This window comes from Eumetopias jubatus, unplaced genomic scaffold, assembly GCF_037043125.1.
Source record: "Eumetopias jubatus isolate StellerSeaLion01/CBP00866 unplaced genomic scaffold, mEumJub1_p1.0 scaffold_17, whole genome shotgun sequence".
In the NCBI taxonomy this organism is placed as follows: domain Eukaryota; kingdom Metazoa; phylum Chordata; class Mammalia; order Carnivora; family Otariidae; genus Eumetopias; species Eumetopias jubatus.
Window position 1 is genome coordinate 83,676,351 of NW_028274823.1, and position 12,268 is coordinate 83,688,618.

The following is a 12,268-nucleotide window of genomic DNA, read 5'->3' on the forward strand; positions in this document are numbered from 1 at the left end:
GATGTGAGCAGTCCAGAATGATGGAGGTGCATGTGGGGCTCAGCAAGCTCTAGGTAGAGAGGGATCCCACCTGATATACCGATCTCAATTCTGGAGGCCCCTAGAACAAGATCAGTGGCATAACCGCAGAACGGGGTGTCCGTGAATGTCTCTAACCAGATATTCTTTATCTGGTTCCAACAAACAACCATTACCCAGTTGTTTCCTTCATTTGCCTAACATCTTACTGAGGATCTACCACGTGCAAGTCTTTGGGTTTGGTGCCATGAGAAGAATCCGAGGAGCAGCACAGATGCTGGTTTTGGGGGTTTGCTTCTACGAGAGAATCTGTGACCTATGCACAAGGCAGAAAGTGGGAAGGGTCCAGAGCACACACTTAGGGGACTCCCGCGAAGGGAGTGACGACTACTAAGGAGAATCAGGGAAGTCTTTGTGAAGGACAGGGCATGATTGGGTGGATCTGGAAGTACAGGCAATAGAAATAGTTTGAACAGGACAACAGTTCTCCTAAGGGAACAACCATTGCAGCTGGCCAGGGGAGGGGGGAGGCTGGGTCAGGGTGGTTGGCAGAGGTGCTGGGGCAGGTGAGTTCACAGACACGTCGGGGCTGGTTCACTCAATGTTGGGATGAGGGTAACTGAGAGTTTTATGCGACAAAATAGTGCCACTCTATCACTGTATTGCTAGACTAATCTGAGAATACTGAGTAAGATGAATAAGAGGCAGAATATCTGCTTAGCATCTGTACATCCAAGCGGTGATCATGAGACCTGTTACAAGGGGACTGCATTACAATGAAGAGGTGAAACCAAAGGGCTTACTTCTTGACTGAATGTAAAAGGCATAGAAGGAATTAGGGGTATACTCAGGATCGAGAACATCTGGAGGGAGTATAGAGGAATCCATTTGGGAGGCACCATGGTATTCCATTACAAATATAATGAATGTGACGTACAAGATGGACACTCAGGAACAGATGCCCAGCAGGAGATAGAAAAAGTAAGACAAGAGCTCTTGTTAGAGTCAACTTAAAATTCACTTAAAAATTGCTCATGTAAAGTTAACAGCTGAAGCCATGGCATTGGATGGAATTGCATGAAAGAAGAGAGAAGAAGATAAAAGGACCAAGTTTAGAAGTTGGGAAAATTCTTACATTTAAGAATGAGGCAGGAGGATGAAAAAAAAAAAAACAAACAGTAAATAATACCAAAGCGTTGGCTATCAGAGCCATGCTGGAAACCTCACAAGCCAAGAGAAGATTCACGAGAGGAAGGACAGTCAGCTGCATTCTGCGCAGGTGGAAGCCAAGAGGTATACAGATAGAGGAAAAAAGTTTCGGTCAGGTGGTGAGAATGGTGTCCAGCCTGCAGGGAGTGAGTAGGCACTGGGGAAGTGAGATCACCCAGACTAAGGGCTCTTTCCTTCAGGAACTTGGTAGAAGCTAAGGAGGGAAGGAGGGACGAAGGGAGGTGCAGCATGAGGCATTGGTGGGCACCTGGAGAGTGTCCGCGTGATGAGCACGCACACACATCCAGGAAGATGGAGCAAACGAAATACTAGAGGGAATATTTGATGGAAATGGGGCCACAGAGGAAGAGATGGTGAGCAAACAAGAAAAGAATACTTGGAGAACATAGGTTTCTTTCTTTCTTTTTTTTTATTTCTAAAAGGAGAGGTAGAAAATTTGTAGAGATGTAGATCAGGAAAGTTACAGGAACTCAGATGGTCTTGACCTTGCCTCTAAAGTATAAAGCAAGAGGGGCGCCTGGCTGGCTCAGTCAGTAGAGCATGTGACTCTTGATCTTGGAGTCATGAGTTTGAGCCCCACGTTGGGTGTAGAGATGACTTCGAAGTAAAATCTTTTAAAAAGAAAAATAATAGGGACGCCTGGGTGGCTCAGTCGTTAAGCGTCTGCCTTCAGCTCAGGTCATGGTCCCAGGGTCCTGGGATCGAGCCCCGCATCGGGCTCCCTGCTCCGCGGGAAGCCTGCTTCTCCCTCTCCCACTCCCCCTGCTTGTGTTCCCTCTCTCGCTGTGTCTCTCTCTGTCAAATAAATAAATAAATAGAATCTTAAAAAAATAAAATAAAATAAAGTTTAAAGCGAGAAAATCTGACTCGACTTTCTGAGGCTGTGGATGTGCCAGGTGACTGGGGTGGACAGGGAATCATATTGGTCTATATCCCTACAGTCCTTTAATAATTTATGAATTTCCACATGCATGGGATCCCAGCTGGAAAGTAGACAGGATGTTCAATAGAAGAGGAAGTGGAAGCCCATGGAAGTTGAATAACTTGATAAGATTTCCTGGTAAACAGTAAGCCCAGATTAATCAGAGAAACAAACTAGGTGGGATTTTGTGGGCAGTCTGGTCCTGCTTCTTCAACTGAGTTAAGGGCGGTCCTGAGGAGTGAGGGAATGCCACGTAGCATCGTATACACACTTTTGCCCTCATCCAATTTTCTCTTTTTTTTCAAACCTAATCATATATATAGTGTGCTCTGGGTGATGCATGGGCTTTGTCAAATAAAACCCAATAGTTGAATCCTGACTACACGATGTTTTGAGATTATGGGCAGTTACATAAATTCTAAGTCTCAGTTTCCCCATCTGCAAAATGGGATTACGTAAAGTTAAGGTTGTTTTGAAGATCAAACAGTTTATTATATGTGAAGGTCCGTGCACATCACAGGATGTGTAGTAAGCGTTCAACGAATGTGCTCTCCTCTTCTCGCAGAAGGCACAGGAACCCCTCTGATTTAGCAGTTTTTCTATCTGGCAGAAGTTTGTCCTTCGGAATATATACAGAGCGAACCCCTGGAGAGGGGAGAAGTATAGAGAACATGGCCTGCCTGCAGAAGTCAGAATGTGCATTTCTGTAGAAGTGAGAATGTGCATTTCTGTATCTTAGAGGAGAAGCAGGTCTTCCCACCAAATGTTGAACTCACGCCTTAAAAAGCAAAACAAAACAAAGCAACCAACACCAACAACCACTGTAACTTAAGGCTCCTGTCAAGAGCCTGCTGCTGGAACCTAATTTATGGCCAATTAGGGGAGCACCAGGGCTTCATCCCCTGCAAACAGATGGCAGACATTAGAACTGTCAACACAGGGCGCCTGGGTGGCTCAGATGGTTAAGCGTCTGCCTTTGGCTCAGGTCATGATCCCAGGGTCCTGGGATCGAGTCCCGCATCAGGCTCCCTACTCCTTGGGAGCCTGCTTCTCCCTCTGCCTCTCTCTCTCTCTCTCTCTGTCTGTCTCTATCTCTCATGAATAAATAAATAAATCTTAAAAAAAAAAAGAACTGTCAACACAAGGAGCTTCTTTCTTAAATTTACAAGTGAGGTACCATGTTATATAAGCCAGTAATTATGCTTTATCATTCCAGAGGGAGAGCAAAAGAACTATTGTAACTAATCATGCATGTCAGAATTTCTTTTAGAAAATGGTCATTGACAAACTAGAAAATGATAAACAGATACATGGTTTTCCCAAAAAGTATTCTCTGATGATTAGATTCTTGCAGCCTCATCATGCTCTTAGTAACTATGTGCAGTGATTCTAGATTTTGTGAAAATTGACTAAAAAAGAAGGATATCTAACAGGATGGTCTATTTCCATGAATAGAATTTGCAAATATTTAAAAAAAAATAACTAGGTGTCTTTAGCACCTCTCGTTTTAGAATCCATGAAAATACATAAATGTAAAAGTAAGTACATCACTGCATTCTATAATAGGTTATGCAATGCCTACTTTTTCATTGACATGAATTGTTGATAAAGCTAGAGATTCAAGGGAGATCATTTATTTTCTGACATGTTGAGATCATTGTTAAAGATAGTAACATAACTGCTAGTAAGTATTATAAGAGTTTTATATTTTTTCCCAGGAAATGAAGATCTAAGTTAGAGTCCTAACTATCCCTGATTTACTGTGTAACTTCCAAGATGTAGCCATACTGGTTATGAAAATTAAACTATTTTCTTACTGGTTGGTAAATGGCAGTGGTCTGAGTTCCCTGTGGGTCCCTTGTACTCCCCTACTGCCCTGGTCATCTGATGTCCCCACCCATGGCTCTCCCAATCTCTCCTGGATGCAATAACTAAAAGGTGACTTCTGGTAGACCCCAGTACAAGTATCCACTCTGATAGGCCAATTCCTGTGTCATGCTGTTAATTGTTTTAACTATCACCCCTGGTAATCTCGAGCTAAAATAATGTCTCATCACCATTGGTTTTCAAACTTTTCTTTTACCAAATCCATTGTTTAAATAAAATAGAAAAAAAGCAGGAACTTTTCTGGCTCCATGGGGATAAAATCCCTAGAGTACCCAAAGGTTTTCCCTCTGTCCCTCTAAATTATTCCAGGTGATGCCTAAGGCCTTCCATGGGACTCCAGGAGTCACTAAAATAATTTACAAACCACATATGGCTAACATTTACATCACTGAATTTGGGATATTTGGTTATACTTTGGAGTCAGTTGTGGCTTGAGACAGTTGTCCCTGAGACACAATGGGGGATGGAAACCAAGAACTAGCCCAGAGGAAGTGCAGTGTGCTGGGGCATAGAAATGATGAGATTAGGAGGGGGTCTCAAATATCAGATTATAGGACATTGCCCATGGCACTTTTAGAAACCAAGGTATCCCTATAGATCAGGGAACCTGGGGAGATGATGGTTCAAACTTTTAACCTCCTAGAGCTCTCATTGCCTCATTTGTAATAGGCATATTTGTGCCATGTGTTTAAAAGAGTAGCAAGACTCTAGCTATGGGGCTAGTGCTTAGGAAGCAACTGATAAGTCTAAGGACGGACCCAAGACCCATCAAACATAGGAAAGCAAACAGGTTACCAAGACAGATTGGACGATGAGAAAAAGTCACTGGAACTGGTACACTGAGACTATTTCTCAGTACCCAAATGGGGGCTTAGGTATCAAAATTGGGGTGAGAACTAGTCTATAGGAAATTTTACATTTATTCATTAAGAAATTTCACAATGAATGTCTGCTTCCTGTCTCCGATACACGGACTCCTGAAATAAACAAGACACAAATTCAATACAGGCCTGAAAACTGAGTAATATAGGGCTAGCTCAGAGACAACTCTTTGTCTATATTAAATTTGTGCGTGTTTGTTTCTTTACCAGGGCTGGTAGCAAAACCTCCTATGTTCTGACCACTCTACCCCCCACCTGTAGCTCTTTCCAGTACTAGTTTCCAGCTCTTTAGCCAACGCTTCCATCAGTCTCCAGAGATCCTGCTTCCGACCCAGGTCTCCACCAGATTGCTCCCCAGCTTTCTCAATTCTGGCGGGTTGGTTCCTTCCCACTTGCTTTTGCTATGGCTAGTCAGTTCCATTCCAAGGTCAAGGAAAAACAAACAAAAATACTAAATCCACTTCATCCGCGCCCTGGGCTAGGTATATCAAAAAGTTGGCCAGCCAGGCAAGAGCCTGGGAAGCCTTGTATATCAGGACTTCGTGCCAGAGGAGATGGAAACTTACGGAGAAAATTGCATTTATCTAGCTTCTCTCAGGGGGAGGTGCTGTAGATGTTTCTGATAAGCAACTGGTGTGGGGGCTGAGACTCACTTAAGATACAGACTCAAGGAAGAGCAAATGATCCCTAAACTGCCCAACAAAAATGGTGGGTTGCATTAAGAGCAAGAGTTTTATTTTCTGAGTAGAATATGCTGTGTGAAGAAGCCGGAGCTACATGACTTAAACCAGGGGCGGAAAACTTTCTCTATAAAGGGCAGCTACTAAGTGTTTATGCTTTGTGGACCCTGTGTTCTTGGTTATAGCTACCCAGCCCTGCTGTAGTCACGAGAAATGAACCAAACACAACACATAAATGAATGAGCGTGCCTGTGTCCCGGTAGGCTTTGTTTATGGACACGGAAATGTGCATTTCATATTTTCAGGGGTTAAGAAGTATTACTCATCTCTGGAGATTTTTTTCATTTCCACCATTTAAAAAATGTCAAAATTATGCATAGCTAACGGCCATACAAGGAAAACAGACAATGGGCTGTATTTGGCTCATGAGGCATAGTTTTGCCGACCCCCGACTTAAACGCTGTTAGAGAATTGAGCGCTGCCCCCAGTGGTCCTGTTCCGATCTCCCTCCCTGCTGTGCTCTGCCTTTTAAACAAAGCAAATACATAAAGACACAGATTGGCAGTGCCCTCGGGTGCTGGTCCCTGCGATGCCGTCTCTCCGCTTGCCTCTCCCTCCCTGACACCCATCCACCTAAGTTCCCTCTTACCCTCAGTCCCCCATAAGCATAATCCTTGTGCGTCTTTGACCACATAAGCCTGCATGTGTGCGTGCGTGCAGCACACACACACAGCTTTCTGTTTTTGATCCTTGTTCTTCTCTCTCTCTCTTTTTTTTTTTAAGATTTTATTTATTTATTGGAGAGAAAGGGAGGGTGGCAAGGGGAGAGGGAGAAGCAGAATCCCCGCTGAACTGGGAGCCCCATGTGACACGGGACTTGATCCCAGGAGCCCGGGATCATGACCTGAGCCAAAGGCAGGTGCTTAACCAAACGAGCCACCCAGGTGCCCCTTCTTATTTCTACTCTTGCATTCTCTAGGACTTCACTTTAGCTTTGCATTAACTTAGGTAATAGCTAATTAGAAATTAAGATGGTTCTCTGCGAGAGTTATTTGCATTTTGAGGACATAACCCAAAGACAGAGAAATCCTAAAAATACAAAAGATTTTAGTATTTCCGGTGCAATGAGGGAGGACAACAGGCAAAGGCTTTGTAGAGAGCAAAATCTTTCAGGCACCCTTCTGACCCCACCAGCCACGTCAGTCTCACGAGGGCCTATGCGCCCAGGGTTATTTGTCCCCCTTAGGTCTCCTGTGTCTTCCTTATATAACTTGCCATTCTGTGTGCACACGATAGGACCATAGGGACCACATGCCACAATGCCTGTAGTCACATTGGTTAACTGATAGGGTGATAAACTTAAAATATTTCACAGCCTCAGCCTTTCCTACAGCCTAAATGGATTTTATTTTCGTTCCTTTTCCAGAATGAAATCTAGGGGTGATGTGAGGATATTTGCAGGCTGATCACAAAACCAAGTATGCCTTACTAGGATTATATCAGCTGCGATCATTTGGGCTTGTCTTTTTCTATGGAGCTGTTATTGATAGGTATGCTTTATAAAAAAAAATATATTAAGCAGGAAAGATAAAATCCAGAAATGTAGAAGACAGAGAGACATTATATTTGTTCAGTTCAATGATGTGACTTGAATGATAGCATGCCCTGAGCAAGCATGATCTGACTATGAAATAAGCACGTTTCCACTAGAAAAGAAGTATATCTAAGAGACCATTTGTGGTTTTAGTAATGGAAAGAAAGGGGTGGGGACAGTAGTTTGTCATGTGTGCCTATCCCAATGCTTTAAAGTGGCAGACCTTCCTCCTACTGCAAGTCCTTACAGAGACAATACATAGCATCCCTGGAGAAGTCTTTGAGAAGGCCCACTTTCTTGCTTCATCCACCTAACTAGAAATTACTGCTTACCTGCTATATGTCAGCCATTCAGACATCTAGTGGCTAGAGTTCTAAAGGCAAATATGTAAATACCGTATTACTTATTTTCACATCTATATTATGGATCACTTCCAGCTCTTGTCTGTAAAGTGACAAATCCATCGTGGTTCTAACAGTACTCTTTCGAAAGCTTTTGACTCTGTTCAAAATAAAAGCAGTCCAATGTCATTAATATGTGGGTAGGCCATTAATCAAAATGCACTAAATTTTTGATTTGAAAAACCTTGTTAAAAACTTTTAGATGGTCCATGGGTTATTTGGAAAGTCATAGCAGAGACTTAAGAAGGAGAAGTAGGAGGTAGCTTGCAGACTGGGGCTTGACAAACGATTTCCATAAAGGATGAAATTGTAAATATCGTCTGTCCCAAAGACTGAACTCCGCCGTTTGGCCCAAGGGTCATGGTTTGCTAACCTCTGTCATAGGTCAACTTTCTTTTACAAGTGACACAATTGGGTCCAGGGGTGTCAGGTGCACTCAAGTCATACTGTTCCATACAATGAAAGAATCAAGATAGTTTTTTACGTTCTTGTCTTCTAATGCTGTATCTTAGAATTTTAGAACTTAATGAGACTTTGAAAAACCTCTCTTCCAAATTCCTTAGAAAAGAGAAAGGTGAGTTCCAGAGGGAATATGGACTTTCTAAGTTCTTTTTTTTTTTAAGATTTTATTTATTTATCTATTTGAGAGAGAGAGGATGAGAGCACAAGCAGGGGGAGGGAGAGGGAGAAGCAGACTCCGCACTGAGCATGGAGCCTGATGTGGGCCTCGATCCCGGGACCCCAAGGTTGTGACCTGAGCCAAAATCAAGAGTTGGATGCTCAAATGACTGAACCACCCAGGTACCCTGAGTGTCCAAATTCTTTAGTGCCAGGGATGGGATTACAAGGCAGCTCTCATAATATCTGGTTCAGTGCTTTGTCACCTGAATATGATTTAAATTACCAAGGTAGAAAACTCACGCATTTATTAATTCAATAACCACATAGTGAGTATCCAGTCTGTGTTAAGCCTTAGGGTCAGTGCTGTGATAAATAGAAATGCATAAAAAGAGATAGTTGATCCAAGAAGCTCATAATCATGAAAATGAACAAACTGTATAATGATAGAAGAGTCCACCTGAAAAAGAAGAAATGGATGGTGAGAAAATTAAGCATCTGCCTTCTGCTCAGGTCATGATCGCAGGGTCCTGGGATGGAGTCCATTGTCAGGCTCCCTGCTCAGCCGGGAGTCTGCTTCTCCCTCTCCCTCTGCCTCTGCCCTCTTCTTGTGCGCTCTCTCTCTCTCTCTCTCTCTCAAATAAATAAATAAAATCTTTAACAACAAAAAAAATCTTTTCATTGAACTAAATCTGAAATGAATTCTACTACTTCTAAGAAAAAAGATTATTGTGTCAAATCTTTGAGTTCCAAATGGTCTGCCAACCTCCCTGCCTCAAAACCCCATTGTGGCTGGATAGTTGAATCACTGAATTAAAATGAAAATTTGATCATTTCGGTCTGTTGATTTCATTAAGAGTATACGAACCTATACTCAACCATTTCTCCGGCCTTCCATAATAAGTTGGGCTCTCCAGTCATTTTTCACAATGCCATCATCCTCTTGCTGTGTAAGATGTTGAGGATGTCTTTCTGTCTGGGTTGACTCACGAACCACAAGCTTGAGGAGGACGGAAGCCAGGTTGATGTCGTTCGTGCTGCCGCCTCAGTTCCCAGTGCCATGTCAGGAAGTGTACTGAGTCCTCGCACAGTATCTGTTGGAACGAAGGGATGCTTAAAGCTGTGTAGGTCAGGGTCCAAGCAGGAGAGCAGCAGCAGACAGAAGTCTGAACCAGAAAAAATTGTAAAGAATTAGTAACTGTAACAGGGGATTGAAGTAACAAGCTAGCGAGAAAGGAACAGAGCTCTGGAGAATTCAGAGATAGTAGATGTAAGTAGTCACTAGTCCTAGGCCTGAAAGGGAGCCCTCGAGGAAGACACCCCCAAGCCCCGCCCCCCGCCAACCTTCCCTTTTTCCCTCTGCAGCCCTGCTGGGACCTGGAACCAGAACTTGCTATGGCACAGGGGTCCTGAAACTTGGCACTACTGAGATTTGGGGTCAGAGAGTTGTTTTTCATGGGGTGTGGTTCTGTAAATTGTAGGGTGTTAATCAGCATCCTGACTTCTACCCAGTCGGTAGTAGTAACACTCCCCACCGGCCATCAGCGGGATAAGCAAAAGTGTCTCTAGACATTGCCTAATGTTCCCTGTGGGGCAGCATCCCCCCAGGTGGACGGACACAGTGGTGTTTTGCACAAAGACAAGGGATCTGGAACGATGATTATACAACGAGTGGAATGTGGCAGGAACAGAGGATTTCAGAGTCGAGGAACTGAACAGTCAGTTGGACGAGTGGAGTGCGGGGAGATATGATTGAACAGAAGAGATGAGGACAGACGATGAAGAAATCTGACATCTCAAACAAAAAGAACAGGGATTCTATCCCCTGGGCAGTGAGGAACCCACGGGAGGGAGACTGCTAGGAGATCGCTGCACCCACCCCAGGGCTTGTTCACCAGAGTCTGAGAGTCTCCGCACCACCCCAAGGCAGATTTGGAGGAATAATCAAATGCAGAGAGAGAGAGAGAAGTGCTTTGATCTTGGGAGACGTGGTGGTGGGGGGGTGTCTCTCACAGACGGAGAGTATGGGAGATACAGCAGGCTGAAGGGAAAGTAGTTGGTCGATGCAGTGATGGGTGTGAGAAATTGCACCTGCCCAGGTGGCATTGTTCAGCTGGAGAAGTCCATCGGAGGTTAGAAATGGGTTTGTTCCTGGACAGTCAGGTAATGAATGGAAATTGATGTTGTAGTTCACAGTTAATCAGTTTTAAAATATTACAATCACAGCTCAGGCATCCTGAATTACAATGATTGTTTCGTCTTACCTTGATGAATAAATAAGTCATTTTTTCCCACAAATGCTTAAAATCTTCCTGTATTTCTGCGGCTTACGCTCCGCTCCCCGCTCAGATGGCTCAAAAACTTATTTAGAGATTCAGCAACGTCATTGGAACCAGTTGTATGAATGAATAAGAAAATCTGTGAACGCTTTTCTTTCCACATCTGAAAAATCAATCTTGATGTCTTCAATTAAAAAGGCAATATTTGGAATTCTCTTTGAAGGTCTTCTGTGCGGTGTTTGGACTGTTTATTTGAGGAGGGGATTGTAATGCTGCTGGGGTCCTAGAGATATAGCAGGAAAGGCAGGATGCCAAGACCCACTTCTGATGGAAGCTTACCCAGTTTTAAAAATCAACAGTGTAATCAAGTTTGAAAGTTGAATTCTGCATTAAATATTCACTTTGATTTTTTTTTTTTTTTTTTTTTTGTAGAGGTAAGGGGTTTTGCTTACTTTAGGAAACACACTTCCCTGGTGAGACAGCTATTATAGGCTCAGCTGGGTCAGAAAGATCTAAGACTCCCTTTTTTTTTCCCCCTTGATATGTCTAGCAGTTGGTACTCATTTTGAAACTCTTAGCATAGACACATGAATTGGATTAGCATCAGCTACAATAACAGTGAAATCTTGTTCCCAGACTAAGCTTTACTTAAAGAAGGGCCTTTCAGAATATACTGGTTTGGACGGGGTTTGCCGGTTATATTGTACACGGCCCTGCCACAGTCATGTAATGGAACTGATATTAAAGCAGAAACCAGGCAAAGGCAAATCATGATTTGGTTGTTGATAAGGATGTTGTCATCCTCCCTGATAAACTGGAGGTAGTATATTGTCATCTAGATGGGAAACCTGAAATCTCACTGAGTGGGAAGTTGTATTTATTTATGCTGCGTTACTTCCTCTTCTCTTTGTTTTTACATTTTTAGAGTCAATGTCAGGTGATTATAAGCATAATAACTGCTCATTGAGAAAATTGGAAAGCACAGAAAAGTATAAATATAATCCTGTCATTCAAAGGTCACTACCGTTAATGGTTTATTTCCTTAGTGAGATCACACTGCCTAAGTCTGTTTTCTGTTTTGTCCGTGTACAAGGACAGTTTACCTAACTACACACACAGATAGATATGTAGATAGACAAATTTACACTGTCCTTTATTTACATAGGTGCCAGTCGCAAAGCTAGTTGAGACTGATAGATGTACACATAATTTCTCTCAGAGCAAACATACAAAGAATGCTTTTCCTTCCCTGTTATAATGGTAAACTTGGCTCCAGACAGCCAGAGTATCACGTTACAAAACATACAGCTATTAGTTAGAGAAATGGTGTAGGAACCTGGTTCTGCTTTCAAAGCGCATGACATCACATTACCTTACCGCGTAGACCGTTCACAATTTGCCAGGTTAATACAAGCATCTTGTGAGCATGATTCAAGTTTCTCTCTCTCCTTAGTTTTGTAAATGGGCTTGACCATGTAAGCTCATTTCAGTTTTTAATTTTTGTGAAGAATTCTTCGCATATACCTCTGTCCCTCTTTAGATGTATTTCCTTGAGGAGTTCCTCGGTGGTGGAATTGGTGGTTCACAGGGTATGCATATTTGAACATCGCTGTGTAGAACCATTCTCCAGCTCAATCCCCAGCAGTGATGTGGGAGAATATCTGTTGCACTGCGCTCTGACCAGCTTGACATTTTGGTTGAAACAGTCTTAAATGACAGGGCATGAAATATATCAGCATCCAAGAAGAGTCGGTTTGA

At 43.0% G+C, this 12,268-nt stretch overlaps 1 protein-coding gene across 2 annotated transcripts in view; it reads left to right on the top strand.

Annotated features, from left to right (window-relative positions):
- PRKG1 (protein kinase cGMP-dependent 1) overlaps nt 1-12,268 on the top strand; it is a 1,232,275-nt gene that overhangs the window by 1,086,060 nt on the left and 133,947 nt on the right. The gene's annotated exons all lie outside the window — the stretch shown is intronic.